Source organism: Cyrtonyx montezumae, unplaced genomic scaffold, assembly GCF_038088225.1.
Source record: "Cyrtonyx montezumae isolate F1298 unplaced genomic scaffold, pur_monq_1.0 scaffold_10, whole genome shotgun sequence".
Lineage (NCBI taxonomy): Eukaryota > Metazoa > Chordata > Aves > Galliformes > Odontophoridae > Cyrtonyx > Cyrtonyx montezumae.
The window spans coordinates 17,146,607-17,162,425 of NW_027071826.1; the positions used below are offsets into that span (position 1 = coordinate 17,146,607).

Genomic DNA, 15,819 nt, shown 5'->3' on the forward strand with positions numbered 1-15,819 from the left:
ATGCAAGCCCACAACCTTTCATTTAATATAGATCACTGTAAGTTGTGTCTAGATTTCAAACAGAAACAGAAAGATTTTGTATTCAGTAGGAAAAACCCTGTGTCATATTGTCCCCTCTTAAACTGTAAGAATTGCATTTTCTTGTTACTTGTCCTGGCCTGTTAGGAAAGATGTATCAGAATCTATAATATTGTTCTTGAGAACAAGACAGAAATGATGACAAGTAAGAAACAATTCAGACTGTTCTAATTTTCACTTGTACTTCATTTCTTTGAAATGTCTAATAAAAGACTTGAAAATCTGACCAAAATATGAGTTTTCTCTAACTCTTTAAAACCAGTTAATTTTAAAAGCCTGTTTTAGTGCTTCTGAAAATGGAATAGTGAAGTGTTTCAGACACTGCTGAAGCATCACACACTGGTCCTTGGGGCAGTTCTGTCAATGCAGTTTAGTCCCACACCTGCCCTAGAATATTCACACAGCTAATCTATGTGGTTGTTATTCCCATGTGGGCAACTATCCATGAGAAGCTTGACTGAGACCATCCAACTTGCATTTCATCACTCACAGGAAGCTTCATCTGAGTGAATATCCATATTAACCCTTACAGTGCTGCCTTTCCACTGAGGTTTTTCTTTTCTTTTACAATTGCTGTAACTGCATCCTAGTCAGGTTCTTTGCTAGTCTTTCTGTATCATTACAAGGATGCAAGTTAGCAGAGTTACATACTGTCCCAAATATTATTCCTACCTGAGCACCTGTGGAGAACACTGAAATCATTAGAAGATTGTACACCTCTAATAAAGCAAGGATGCATATACATATCCTCTCTCAAAAAGGATCCATCTCCTTCATCTTAAATGCTTGGATTTAGTACCGCTGATGACTAAGGGCATTTGCAGTGCCTGGAGGAAGAGAAATGTCAGCCCTTCCATATGTGCATGCATGCAGGGAGTTCCTGTGACTGCTGTCCTTTCGGTCCCCAGCATGCACCACTCTTCGTCCCCTGATCATTTTAAAAATTCAGAGTTGAATTCCATCTCACATTCAGCTGCAAGGGCATGCTACGAGCTCAGACCACAGTGTGGAGTTTGATCAATGCCTGACCTACCCAGTGATTTAATCAACAGGACAGCATGAATGCACTAATGACGCAGGAGAAACATCACAACTCTGTGTGTTGCAGTACACAATGATCATTTCCTTCAGCATGTTTCTTTTAAGCAAGAATAAAGAAGGCCCACTTCAGTGTAATTTGTCCCCAGTTTTACTCAAATTAAGTCTTTTTATTACATAATGGAACTCCAGGCTCTTTCAGACGAGAGGTCTCAAAGCAAGAGAAATCTAAACAACATAAAAGCTGACAAGGTCTATATTACATATATTAAATAACAAATTATCATTATTCCACTTTTATTCCACAGATTTATCTTTGTAAAAGGGACTTTATGTCCTCATGCCTGAGAGAAAAATTTGAGATTAGTTACTCTCTAGTTACTTCTTCCATCCTGCCTTTACTCCATAACCCATATTTTTCCTTAAGGTTAACGTGCAGAGTGCCTGCGGTCACAAAAAATGAGGGCATAGAACAATATTAAGAGAGAACACAAGCTCACCAGGTCTGATTCACCAAAGCAGACAGAATTTTATTGTAGAGCTAAAATACAATGAGATAACATTAAATCTCCCTGATAATTCACATACGCTGTTTCCGCAACAGAAGTAAGAGAGAACATCACAGATCTTTCTCTTCCAGCTCCTCCTCAATTGTATACTGCCCTCCTTCGTTCTCCAATAAATAAGATATTAGGTTAGAACTGCGATCATTAAGAAATTCCAACTTCCTGTAGTGCTGAAAGCTGATTGTTTATCTCTGTGCCTCATTCAGCCCTGACAATTTTGATTACTCACTATCATCCTGTTTTTCACCCAGTTATTTTCTAATCGCTTTCCCTTTCCTGCTTTTATCCCACATCTGCAGAAAACCATGTATTTAAATAAAAATACAAGCTTCCATTTGAATTACTGTTTATTTTAGCTTCCATAGTACTTTTAGGATACTTTGTGCCCTCAATATACTTGGTGCAGTAGATAGAACAGAACAAGCTCTAGCTTTAAAATAGTCCTTCTTAGCTGATAACAAATTCAAAATTCTGATTCAGCCTAGGCTGCCACATGTATTTAAAGAGCAAAGACAGAGAAAGATGGGCGAGAAGCGTGCTGCTACCAGAATATAAATATATGTCAATGAAAGTAGCCCAGAGGGTGGGAGGGAGTGTAAATGTCATAGCAAGGCTACTGATTTTTGTGGTGTTGTTTGTCGCTCTTCTAGTATGCGAGACATTCTTTTAGCATAATACCGAAGGGGGTAAATGAAAGTCTTTTCACTAAACATGGTTATAATTCAGCAAAAGATAATACCTCTTCCCAAGTTTCCCAAAAGATATATTCACAAGAACTGATTAGTTTGTGAACAAATACTGATGTCTGAAATTGAAAGGCGTTTAGTGCTTTAAGAAGATAATCTTTCCACAGCTAGATGACTAGACTGTAGGATGTCTTCTCTCAGTCAGCACATGTATAACCAGACAACCATTCAGTAGCTTGTAAAATATGATTGCATATGAGATATTGATGGCCTAAGGGAAGTTCTGAATATCAGAGGTTCATAATTAGAATACCTATGCATTTGATTCAAGAGAGTTTTCATCAATGTCACAAAGATGAGTGGTTATGAATTTCAGAGTCATCTCTGCCCATACAGACTGATTTATGCACTTTTGACTCTGGACAAATGAAGGGCGAAAAATTAAAGCCAAACCCTCCTACCTAAACAGCTCCTTATCATTGGGGGGGGCTCTGAAATTTATGATCCCCACTCCCAGTGTTCAGGATCAAGCCCTTGAGCTGGTAACTCATAACCTATTTACGCTTATGCCATCCATCTGCTTTCAGTCATTTTTGTCCTCTTATCTGTAAATCCACAGTTGCAACATGTAGGATGTGTGGATCTGCTGATAAGAAATTTTTGCAGGAAAGGGAATCTGGGCAGAAAAACAGTTCTGTTGCCAGAGCTCCTGGCAGCAACTCTAACATCTCATTAATTCCAGATTTATAAAGATCCACTGTCCTGATCTGAGGATAGAGCTGAACATTTGAATTCTGTGATAATAGACTATCTAGTTGAAACCTGTATTTGGTACTAAATATAAAGTTAAATAGATACTGATAAGATTACGCAGCATAGGACAAAATATTGTTAACATCATGTTAACAATGAGAATTCCATAGCTCCTGGGCTGGGAGTTTTTATTTTTAACTTTTTTATTTAATATTAAATCACTGAATTTTAATGGAATCATGCATAACTAAAAATTAAAGCACTAGCGTGTAGACAGATACACCACTATGCAGAAATTCAATTGCATCATTCTTTTTAAAACTATATCAGAGTACCACTTGTGGAAACATTACTCTATTAACTATGAAGGAGAAGAGCTAGGTGACAAACTGGGAAAGCTCATACAGTTTCTGTATCAATATTCTACAGTATCACTTATTGTCCTGCCATCTACTTAAATAATAACCAAATAGGAAGACGCTAACTAAGCACTAGAAGGAATTTATTTTGCTGAATGATCCTTTACTATTCAAATTCTTTCAGAAAGCTTTTTTAATTTTTTTTCACACTTTGTCTGAATGCCAGTACATGCCCATTTAACACAATGCCACATGCATAAAAAAGAGATTTTCAGAGGGCACTACGTAGATAGGGCAAATAAAATGACCCTTCTTACATATGCTCTAACACAGTTGCTCAGGTGTCTCTGGACAATGATAACCAACTTGGCTCTGTCAGTGGCATCCAAAACATACACAAAAGAGGGAGACATGTCCACTGTGCTTCCTTCTTGCCTGAGTATTTTCAAAACTATCATGGTAGATGCTGCTCTCTGGGAAAAGACTGTCACACTGCACTGTGAAAGAATAAGGTTCTGAAACTAATTTTGTCAAAGAGTGAAAGTAATTCCTCAAATAAAAAAAAAAAAAAGATTTTTACTGGCAAGATGCATTTTACAATTTACTGCTGAAATGCTGCTAGAAGCAGCTCTTCACTGAGCAGCATGGCACAAAGCCAAAATGAGCTATTTCAAAAATCACTGTTGGGCATATACCAATTTGATACACAGGATTTAGCAATACAGTTGGGAATGACTGTGTGGATGTGCTCATGTTCTGTTAAATTTTAACAGTCTCTAACTGTATACTCATCTTCAGCATGAGGAAATTTGTTTCTAGACTGCAAAATTTGTTTTATGTATAGGGAATTATATCAGTCTGAATAATAATGGTTGGTTTTTTTTTACATATTTTCTGTTATAAATTAATTTTCTGTGGGCAGTTCAAAGGATAAAAAGTCTCAGATTAAATCTTTGAAAACATTTAAAGCAAGCATGTAAATTTTATGAGTCTGAGCTATAGGCTAGCCTTTTCCACCTCCAGATTTTCTGGTTCCATGAATAATGTGGAGATTTATAGTAGTGGATAAGTTCAATAGGACACAATATGCATTTAGAGATTTAGTGTATGAAAATAAGACTCCTTCTAATCCTTTTACCACCCAATACAGGTTCATATCAATTTAAGTGTTTAGGGGACAGAGCTTAAAAAAAAATTAGATACATACAGGTATCTAAACTGTTATGAAATAAGCAGTAAGTTTTCAAGTAATACAGCTTAAAAGAATGTTTAGTCTAGGAGTGCTTGCAACTAACACCAAAGCTAAGTGGTTAACAATAAGGTAAACCTAGATCAGTCAGTAAGGTGACCTGTGAAACAAGACAAACAAGATAGCTAAATGGAGTACATTTAGCTTGATGCAAATCTTTCAGTGACACAAGAAGCACCACCTAGATCACAAGTGAAATTATAAGGTAACACAAACATCCAGAGTTCATTTAGAAACACCTCACTTGATTTCAACTAACATTTTAGGCATGCAATAGGCTTGCTACCTCTCTAGAATAATCATTAATTAAATGATATGCACACCCAGCGCCTTGACTACGGATGGGTTCTGCAGCAGCGCAACTACGTAGGTTGTGTCCATAATAAACACATATATTGCTAGAGTCCTAATATGGATGTAATCCTACTCATTTAAATCAATTCTATCTGCATAGCTTTCCACAAACGTATAAGAAGTTACTAAGGAAAGCATATATACATTAATACAACCAGACACACACTGATGGTGTATTATCATCTTCAATTACAGTTAAATGACATCACTTTGGGGGTATACAAATTATTATTCATGAGTAAACCCTAATCGTAACAAGAGTGACTGTGAAAGTAACTTGCTAGTGAAGAACTGAGTCTGAGAACAAATTAATTTAAAAAGCAGTCTTTACACTGTGAAGTTCAGTCTAAGCACAGGTAGGTTTGCTACAGATTCCTTCCATTGACCTTGGGAATAATACTGAGCAATACCTCATTTTCAACCCAATTTAGAAAATTCCAGTACAATGGGAAAAATATGTTATTTTTCTCTTGCTTCATTTTATTTGCAATTCATCAATGAAATTATTTTCACTGAAAATTCTAAGTTTTTACGGGTCTGAGAGTGACCTCCATGATTACAGACATTGTTACATATATAATTAATGTATATGCTACATAGGTATGTGTGTGGTTGTAAATTGCATTTCTTCATTAGAACTACCAGTATTAAATATCTTGACCTTTCAAGAAAAGTGTTGTTGGTCTTTTAGAAACAATAAAACAGTATTTTTTTCTTCTGGTAGTCATTTACAATGACACAGTGAATGTTGTACACACCTTAAAACAAGTCAAATACTGCAGCTGTTTTTCCTTGTAGGAAGAGCATGTAGGAAATCTCTAGAGAAAAAGAATAGTTGCGACTCTGAACGTTCAAGTCTAGGGCCGATACCCTAAGACTGCAGATTGACCAAGGCTTGGTCCTCTGTTGTGCATCACCAAAGACTCCTAGAAGTGCTAATGCATGCACTGCATCCTTTCCCTCTTTGGGTTGCCCTCTCCCACACGATGTTTCTTCGTTTGTTCGCTTATGAAACAGCTCTTCAAGGTAATAGTTAATCACACAACTACAAGGGGCAGGACCAGAACTACTGTTGAGAAAAGTTTTTCTCTTCAGCTTAATTTTCCCAGTTAGTTTTGATGAGGGGATAACAAAAGCTGACAGCAGAAATTGGGATGACACTGCTGCACACTGATTTCAGTTCTGAGAAGGTGCTGATGAGGCTTTTCATTCAGGGCTTTGACCTTTCCTGCTCTTAATGGGTCATGGAGTATTTCCGTGCAGTTTATAGTTCTTACTACAAGAAAAGTCTAGCATCTGGTCTGCCCAGACTGTACTGGTGTCACTATGCATGACAGTAAATGGCTAACAAATCAGGGAGATTAATCTAAATCTTCTGCTGTAATCCTGTAATTCTCCATCAAGATGCCTGACATTAACATAATTTTGTAAGAACGGAGATTGTAGAATAGCTTCAGATTAATTCCATCATAGTTAACATGTTTTCAGAAAGAAACTAATTTGATGTCTATATGATCTTTTTTATTGCGTTTTATAGATAATTGGACTTCACATGACAGTCTGGCCATAATAAAGGACTTTCACCAATGAGAACCTTCCCTCCCCCACCCCAGCACTCCATTCAAATGGTTTAACTGTCATATGATCACAAATGATGATAAAAGGAACTAAAAACCCTCTTCTGCAATCCTTGGTTCAAGATACATCCCCATCTGGACCAGGAATTACAAAACTAGACTGCACACTGTTACACTAATCTACAGATTATTGCCCAAACTACCTTTAAAACTATTCTTTTCATATTACTTTGGCTGTAACCGATAAAGTCTTTAACCGATAACTGTCACAGAAAATTAAAATGTTAATTTATCTTATGAATATGTGGCAGTGATTAATAATTACTAAAATGGCCTTTTGATTTGAAAGCCAAGTCAGAATATTAACCATGACCTTTAATATTCTGCTACAAAAGGAGCAGGTCCTACAAAATACTGACCACTCCATGCTGGAGGCAAGTCCCCTCTCACTTGCGGCTGAAGTAAATTTCTCTCCTTCAAGACCAAGTCTAGCAATGATCTTATTCTGCATATCCAAAGCCTATTAAGTTTTGCCTGCAAGGACTGAAGGATCCGTTTCAATAAACCTTTGAATGATTAACAGTTCCACAAGTTGCATGTTTCTCTACGTTATGCTGAAAAAGAAGTGGGTTTTTAAAAACTACAACAACAAACGTACAAATTAATAAATAAAACAGAGCTTGAAGTAGAATGTACAAAAGATTGCTTCCACGTAGAGCTGACGGATAGCACAATATTTATTTTTAGAAGAGATGTTATATGCACCGTATATATCATTAAGTTTTCAGGAATGTTGAATGATGGACTTGTTCTAAAACTGTTGCCAGTATTTAGTTTTGATTCAGTTCAAGAATGAACTGAAGAGGGAAAAACAAAATGAAGACAACAAAAAACTGTTTAGCTAGATAAATCACCAATTTAAAAGTAATGTATAAAAAGTTTCCACCAGCTTTCATCAGTGGCTGAAAATGTTAGATTAAATTTCACTATTCCTGAGAGATACTGTTTGACATGACTAGAGTATAATTTGTTGAGCAGATAATAGTTTTTATTTAACATCATTCTTTTCTAGGTATTACCCATGGATTTAAGATTGGGTCTACTTTAAATACATGAATAAAACATCCTTGTCAAGAAAAATATTTTAATGATTTTTTTGTGGTTGTTTTTTTCTTTAAAAGAAGTCAGTTACTTGAAAGGAATAGGTTATGTATAGCTTTAGGGGGACAAAACCTCATATCTGTAGTGTATGCTAAATTAGCCTACTTTACAATAATAGTTATATCTCTTTTATATATATATATATATATACGTTTCACCAAAAGAAAATAAAATGCGATTTTTATACCTTTAGGGCAAGTTCCAGTTCATTCAGTTTCTTGAAGAAATAAATAAAAAGCAATGACAGAGAAATTCTAAAAAGACTGCCCAAGGGGGAGGAAAGGAAGCACCTAAAACCATCATTATTACCAAGTGCTGAGGTAATCAACCACAGTCTGGGAAATGTCAAACAATGGTATTCACCTACCCAAAGATACTGCTGGTCAAGTCGTCAACTGCCATTTATAATCACTAACTAAAACATGGAATATAGATGTGGATATAAACAAGAGACAAATTAGTATTGGGAAGCTGGGTTTAATAATCCTCTAAAAGAGACCATCTGTTTATAAAGACCCCCTTTTCCTTGATCTCTGACATGTATTCCTAATATAGACACAGCTGGATATATATATATATTTTTCATTTTTTAAACACCCTGCTACTATAAAGTCTACTTATAGTATATCTGGTCAGAGTGTTTGTCTCAAATTTCAGATATTATGTAAGCACTCAAGGGCAATAAAAAATCACATACAGTCAGCCAGCTTTAAAGTAAGTATTAAACCATCAGAGTAATGTAAATGCACTTCTTTTTTTATTGATCTTTAATATTGTTGTATTCTTTATCCTTTTCAGATTTTTTGCAAATGCTTGTTATCACTGAAATTGATGTCCAAAATTCAGGTTGTTTTTTTTTTTTTTTTCAAGTTCTTGACATACATTTGGAACTAGAGTTTAGTTTTCTTGTTTTCCTGTTTAAATTAGTAGCAAAACACAGTCAGTGACAGATACAGTATTGACAATCTGACAAGCTAGATGTAGGAATAAAAGACCAAAGTGATACACAGCATGCGTTTCCAAGCCACAATAGAGAAAAAAAGGAAAAAAAAAAAAACGAACAAAAAAACCATCTCTGACTATACACTTCTCACAGATAGAGGTCACTAATGGACTGGATTTGAATCAGTCTGTTAACAGCCTGAAAGCAATCTTGTGAAAAATGAACTCATTTTGAGATTAAAGAGGTAGTAGAAATGATTAAGAAATAAAGTTCTCACCTTCCTGGAAACAATATTATCCTAAGTATGCCTTCTTTACAGTTCTTTAAATAGAAAGTACAGTACAGGAAAAGCCAGATAGTGATGTTTGTTTGAAATTCTTTTTGTTTTCTTGACTTGGTAAAACTACGTCTCTCCATCCTTTCTGCAGGAAGTGTAGGGAAGTCAGCCCTAAAGACATGCCACATTTTGGATACTGCTATTTTAAGCATTTAAAGGTAAGCACATTCTTTATTCTTAGAAAAAAACATAGCCTATGTAATGCAGATTCCAACTGGGAGGGTGTAGGGTTCCAGAAAGGAGATATGTCTACATCCTAAATCAAACTATCCAGCAGGCCAGGATATATATGACTTGTAACAGTGGCTCAAATTAGATCCAGACTCTTGAAGCCAAATACAGATAACATCACCTTATACAAAGTATAGGGTGTACGTGCGTAAGGAGTGAATCTTTAAAGTATGTTGGATGCACTCCAGCACAACTTCTACTTGCTACAGACTGGAACTTAGGAGAAACACTGTTGACTGTTCCAGTTGCAGGTAGTTTTATAGATACTGTATTTAAACAGTGCTCTGATTTGTTTTTACCTACAGTACCCCAGTTCTTCACTATCACTTTTAACTGCTTAACTACCTTGTAAGAACAGAGAACAACAGTTTAAATAGCAAATCTCCTACAAATGGTAATGATGTTTGAAAACTTTCCCATCATTTTTGGAAACAAGACCAACACTAACATCTTTTTTATCATTTTGATTTTGTCCCAGTGCTAGCGTTGCATATGTTAACTCTTAAAAAAAAATAAAAAATAAGAAGTGGGTAACATTGCAGATATGAAGATGTGATATGTTTTAAAAGATAAAAAAATTTAAAAAAAGTCAGGACAGACATTTTCCCCCTTCCAAAAACATGGATTTCTAAAGCCAACCCACAAATTGTCTCTGAGAATACAGTTGCATAAGGTGCTCTTGGAAAAAGGTGTTGTCAGAGAAAGAAAAAATGAATGTTCCACAGAAGTTGGTGTTTGTTGTAACCCAAGTAGTGATCAATCTCAAACTTTCAAATGGTTTAATCTCCCTACAAGCACCGAAGTCAGATGCACTGAGTAAAAATCTTTTTTTTAACATACACCTTCTTTTTGTGCGCCTGTGTGTGTGTGTGTGCATGTATGAAAGAGGTCTGACTTGCTTTATTATCTTTTCATGCAAGGAACTTCTCCCTTTAGCTGAGCTCTGCACTGAAAAAAAGATAAAAATAAAAATCTCAGCATCTGAAGAAATCTTATCAGTACTTTCCACACACGGTACAGGAATTTACACGGATTTGTGTCCTGGATTTATTAGCTTATTGTAAGCCTTAAAACAGATTTCCTCCATTAAAATTAATTAAAAGCTCCTGTTGACTGATTCCCACTACAAAAAGGACAAAAAGGAGGTGGACAGTCTTACTTTCCTACTTTGCTACTGATTTCTTTATCTTTCATGGGATTACATCCCACGCACTAGAGAGATCTTTTCGGCTGTTTGATTTCTTTTCGCGATCTGTTTCTCCACTCATTCTTCCCCTCCCCCTGCCAGCCCCCTTTGCAATATTTGCTATTATTTTGCCAGAGATCGCCGTCTAATTTAGGAGCTCTATGAGGGGCTCCTTTGCACTCAGAAACCTTGATCCCATTTCCCCACCCAGTCACCAACCAGCCCCTGCTCGGGGAGCTTCTGATGGGAACGTGACAAAACCTCCTGGAGGCCGCAGCCCCCTGTTCTCCCCGTCCTTTACACCTCCAAACGCTCAGCCGACCGCCTCCACCGACCGAGCCTCATCCTTTAAAGTTCCCGTTTCTGCAAACCACCTCCCCGAACGCGGCGATGGTCGCGCTCGTACGAGCGGTCTGCCGGTTCCCTGTAACGGGAGGGCTGCTCTGCGCGGCGGCGGCCGGGGGCCGGGGCCGAAACGACCCGAGGAGCTGGTGACTGGCGGCTGAGAGCTCCCGACCCGAGCGCTGCCGTGCAACCGCCCGCCGACCCTCCTCGCACTTGCCGCCGGCCATTCATAAACTGCGCGTGTGCCTGCCGCCGCACGCTTGCAGGCACGGGGCTCTAATGAGGCGCACGCGATCCAGGCACCTCAACTTTGCTTTCTCAAAGGCACCGGGGTCTTTAAATGGCCTGGGCTAGAATTACCAGGAAGGAAAAAGAGAGAGATATGAAATCCCGACTGTACCTGACGGTGTCTGGGAATCCCTCGCCGGCACCGATCATAATCCCCCTCCGCGCCTCTGGACCCCCACGCCAAAACTTTTCCGCTGCTGCCGCCGCCGCTCCTCGCTCCTGGCCGCCGCCCGCCGCTCCTGGCCAGCCCCTGGGGCCCGCTGCCCGCCGCCGTTCCGCTCCGGAGCGGCCCCCGCGCCTCCCTCCTCCCTTAGGAGGCAGCGGCATCGTCCTCCCCCCTTCTCCGCCACCTCCTCCTACGGCGTGCAGCCCGCGGCTCTGGCATCCCCAGCGCACTTTCTCTCCTCGATTCGCTCCTCTTTCAACCGCCGCTCCTCCTTCTCCGGCAAAAAAAAAAAAAAAAAGGGGGCCGCGAGGACGTTGCTTTCTTTTTTTTTTTTTCTCCCTGTCCTCTAGAAATGGTGAGAGGATCACATGAGTAGCTGGCACGGAGACCCCGGACCCTTGGACGTCGGAGGAGGCATCGGACACATAGATGTATGTGTGAGTGCGTGCGGCTGGCTCTCTCCGACTGCCGCGCCTGCCTCCAGCCGGAGTTGCAGGCTGATCTTAGCAGTAATGATGCCTCAGATCTGACTATTCCCTACTAATGTGAGTCGTGCCTTTTTTTCCTCCCTGCCTGACACCCCAGGGAGATGTTTACAGTAATGAATTCACTTGATAGCCATCTCTCTCTCCTCTCTCTCTCTCCCCTGGAGTCCCTCCCACATTTCTAGTTTTAAAGAATGCTTGGAAGGCAGGGCTGCAACCTAAACTGCAACCTAAAGCTTTCCAAGAGGCAAAGTCAGGCTAGGTTTTCTCTTTCTCTTTTCCTTTTTTTTTTTTTTTTTTTGGGGAGCCTGCTGTTAACTCATTGCTTTCTGACGGCAGCTCACCGACCTCCCTCCCATCGCTCTCCTCCCCGCCCCCGGCTCGCAGCGAGGGGCAGCGGCGGGCGGTGCTCCAGGGCTGCGCGGCCCCCACTGCGCGCCCCGCCTCGCCGGGGGCCGGGGCTGAGCGGAAGGAGGGTGCGGGGATAAGTGCGCGCCGTGGCGGGCGGTCTCAGCCTCGCTGCTCGGGGGTCCTTGAGGGGGTATCGGAAGGGGAGGCGGGGAGCAAGCTGGAAAACTCCGCGAGCTGCGGACCTTAGTCGGGAGATGCCCTCGGTAGCTATATAGTCAGAGCCGCGCTCTCCGCCAACATGGCGATATTTCGCGTGCTGCCGTCTCCGAGCCCGCCTCTCGTTCTTTCCCTTTCTATTCCTCTCCCTCGCGAACTTTTGGGTGGGCAGCAGCAGCACGGGATAAATATAACACGGAATGAAAGTCTAGCCCTCAGGGGAGAGACAGAGCTCCTTCAGTATTCCGTCTGGTTTTCATGCTCAGCGAGGAAGGCTCTAAAACCGCTGGAGAAACCACCTTTTGCCCCAGAGCGCTACCAACACCCCCGCAGTAATCCCTTCTGCAGTGTGTATATAGAGTTATCTGGGATTGTTTCGGGGTAACCCAGTTCCCTGTTAGGCTCCTGCCTTGTCCTGACAAGCCCAGGTAGGAGAGTGTTTAACACCGAGAAGCACCTGGGCAATGGGACGCAGCCGTCAAGGTAGACGTGGGGTGTGAGGATTTGTCTCAAATTCCTCCATTAGTAAAGAAATCGCGCAGTATAGTTTTGGCTGCGAGTTACTTTAAGAGAGGGGCTGGAAAGGGATGGAGGAGAGCTGATCAATACCATGTGTCCAGGAAACAGAGAAGGCAACTGAAATGCCTCGGGTGTGCTTTCCCCTCACCCCCAGCTGCGCGCTGCCTCGCGATTTCAGCTCAGCCGTATTTCAGAAGCTGAATCATTCGCCATTGTCTCCACACCTCCCTCGCCCTTCTCCAGGGGGAGGGCTGACTCACTCTCAGCTTCAGAGGCGTTCCGAGTGGGGTCTCGGGTCAGCCTGGCCCGGTGGGCCCCGACTCTGCGTGATGCAGGGGAGTGGGAGAGCCTCGAGTATTACGGCCCCCAGCCAAGCCGCGCTGCCTGCTCGGGGAGGGACTTGTGCCCTCGCATACGTGGATGCGGGGAGAAAGTGCAAAAGGGAGGGCACAGATAGTCTGGCGTTCCGAAGGGGTCTCGGCGAGGGGAAAAAAATCTGACGGGGAGACATCGCCTCCTCTACTAGCATCGCTGAGAGGAATTGCTGTCTCGGCGCTCCACGCCCCCTCGATGAAGTACCCACGCTCCCAGCCCCTCGGCAAAGCTCGGCCACCCGCGCTGAGCGGGGCTGGCGCGGCTCAGAGCCGCGGGGCCAGCCGCCGTCCCCGGCAAAGGGACGGAGCTGCTCTGAAGTCGTCTCTCACTGCAGCTCCCAGCTGGTCCCGAGGGATGAAAGGAGCAGAAGCCCCGCAGGGTCCAAAGGTGAACGAACAACCTTTTTTTTTAAAAAAAGGTTATTCTGGGTCCTCTTTGACTTATCAAGACCCGTCTTCTTTTGTAGGATGTTTTTTAAAGCTCTACATACTTCTATAGCACTTATATGCGCATGATTTATGGCTCTTTCCTGAAGCTGATGGAAAACCGGTGCGTTTTCTCCTGAACGTTTCCTCATCCTCTCTTCACCCGTCCCCAGTATTACCAACCTGTCGCTACCCCAGGCAGAGATCTGGCAGAGCGCTCCTTTGTCGAGCAGGAGCACTTCTGCCCCCTGTTCCCCCCACCACGGAGCAAAGTGGAAACACGAAAACTCCATCAAGACTAAGGGATGCTGCCCTGCCCCGAGGCTCGCTGGGGTTGGGTGGGGTTCCACCTCCAGCACACACTTCACATCAAAGAAAAATACTCAGGACACACTTTGGTCATATCAAGATCGTGTCAGTCCGGAAGAGTCTTTAGCCATTACCTGCTCCTGCGGAGGTCTCCGGTAATCACCCAAAGCCCACCGGGTCCGGCCGGTTGCAAGGGGGGAAAGTGGCAGAACAGCTGGGCTCCGGCATGGTATTTTTTTAATAATCACCACCAAGGTCTCTGCTTTCCATAGCTGCCGATGGTCACCATCGCCTAAGGTTTCTTTCAAGGAAAGGAAGAAGGAAACGTACTTCCAAAGCCTCTGTCTAGCCAGTCGTTTGACCCTGAAACCGCTGATGACTGAGGAACCCCCTCCGTTGTGTTAAACGCCCGTAATTTCCCTCTGCTTCTTCCCCGGCGGCTCCGACGCACCACCACCGTGCGATCTTATCGCCGCGTGATCATTATTCACCGGTGACAAGCGGAGATACGGAGCTCCTAAGCGAGGGTGACAGATTTCAAACGCGGCGCTGCGGCGTGCTCAGCCTCAAGATACTCTTCCTCAAACTTTGCCTAGCAAGCAAGTTTTCGTCTTAACCCTTTGCATCCCAGCTTGTCGCACGGGCACCGCTTACTTGCTGGGGGACTCTTCATTACATGTCATTTTCTGTTCTTGAATGGAAACAAATCAGAACCGCCAACTCTGGGGAGCAGTTGGAGAGCTGAATATTTTTGTGGTTAGAGACTGGAAAAATCCTCCCGGCAAAGCAATCCCTGGGGAGCTCACCTGCAGTCCTTTTGTCATCGGCTTTGGTATGCAAGGCGTCGCTTGTATCATGGTATTCATACAGAAATGCACCTTCCTCAGCTTGGTGTGGCTAAAAGTACGTACCTAAAAGTGCTATTTCAACTCAGACCTTCAGATCCATCTGCTTTACAGGTTATAAGTTAACAGTAAAGCAAGTGAAAAAGGACGTTATTTCCATGGGGGGTATGAAAAACAAACAAAAAAAACCAAGACTTTCTGACACATGCACTTCATAGTCAAAGGAAATGTCGATGGCTAGCAAACTTTAGCATGCCATAACATGCTTCCTCCGAAGCAGTAGAGAGCCTTGAAATGAGGGAGAACAGCAACAACAAGGAAAAAAACCACACCAAAAAACAAGAAAAACTCAACACACATGTGCAATTCAAAGCTGAAATATAGTGCATGAAAGCTTTCCAAGGTCACTGCATCAGCAAAGCAGAGCCTAATGACACGACTGTGTTGTAGATTGTAGCATGGAGACATAAGGAGGATACAAGATTTGCAAAGTCCTTTACATTTCTAATGTTCATTTATATATGTTTTCCGTAAGTAACCCTCCCTTGCTTCCCAACCCCAGCTTTCTCCCCCCGCCCCCCCCCCCCAAAAAAATACCAAAACCAGACCAAAAGCCACCCAGTATACATTTACACATCCTTCTTATAATAACGGGTGGCATGGGGGCTGACCCGAGCGAGGTTCCCAAGCCGGCGGGCTGCACGTCCCGCAGTGCGGCCCAGGTGGCAGCAGAGCACAACGCTCGACGTGGAGCCTCAGCTGGGAAAACTTCCCCCATTTTCTCCCTTCGGCACGCTCCGTTAGAACTGTTTCCCCCGCCCCCTTCCCTCAATTATTAATTTTAGTTATAGTCTGGTTGCTTGGGCTTCATTTTTTGTTTTTCCCCGCTGTAACTCTGTGAAACGTTTATTTATTTATTACCGAACTGCTTTGCATGGTTGAAAGGCTGTAGAATGAAAGGAGAATGTAACATTCTC

The 15,819-nt window shown here is 42.2% G+C and overlaps 1 protein-coding gene across 1 annotated transcript in view; it reads right to left on the reverse strand.

Annotated features, from left to right (window-relative positions):
• FLRT2 (fibronectin leucine rich transmembrane protein 2) overlaps window positions 1-14,540 on the reverse strand; it is a 59,842-nt gene extending 45,302 nt beyond the window's left edge. Inside the window, exons 1-2 of the mRNA XM_065751731.1 lie at window positions 14,132-14,540; window positions 11,264-11,588 (exon numbers count right to left, since the gene is read on the reverse strand). The gene's annotated coding sequence lies outside the window, so the exon portion shown is untranslated. The remainder of the gene's footprint in view (window positions 1-11,263; window positions 11,589-14,131) is intronic.
• Between the last annotated feature and the right edge of the window lie 1,279 nt (window positions 14,541-15,819).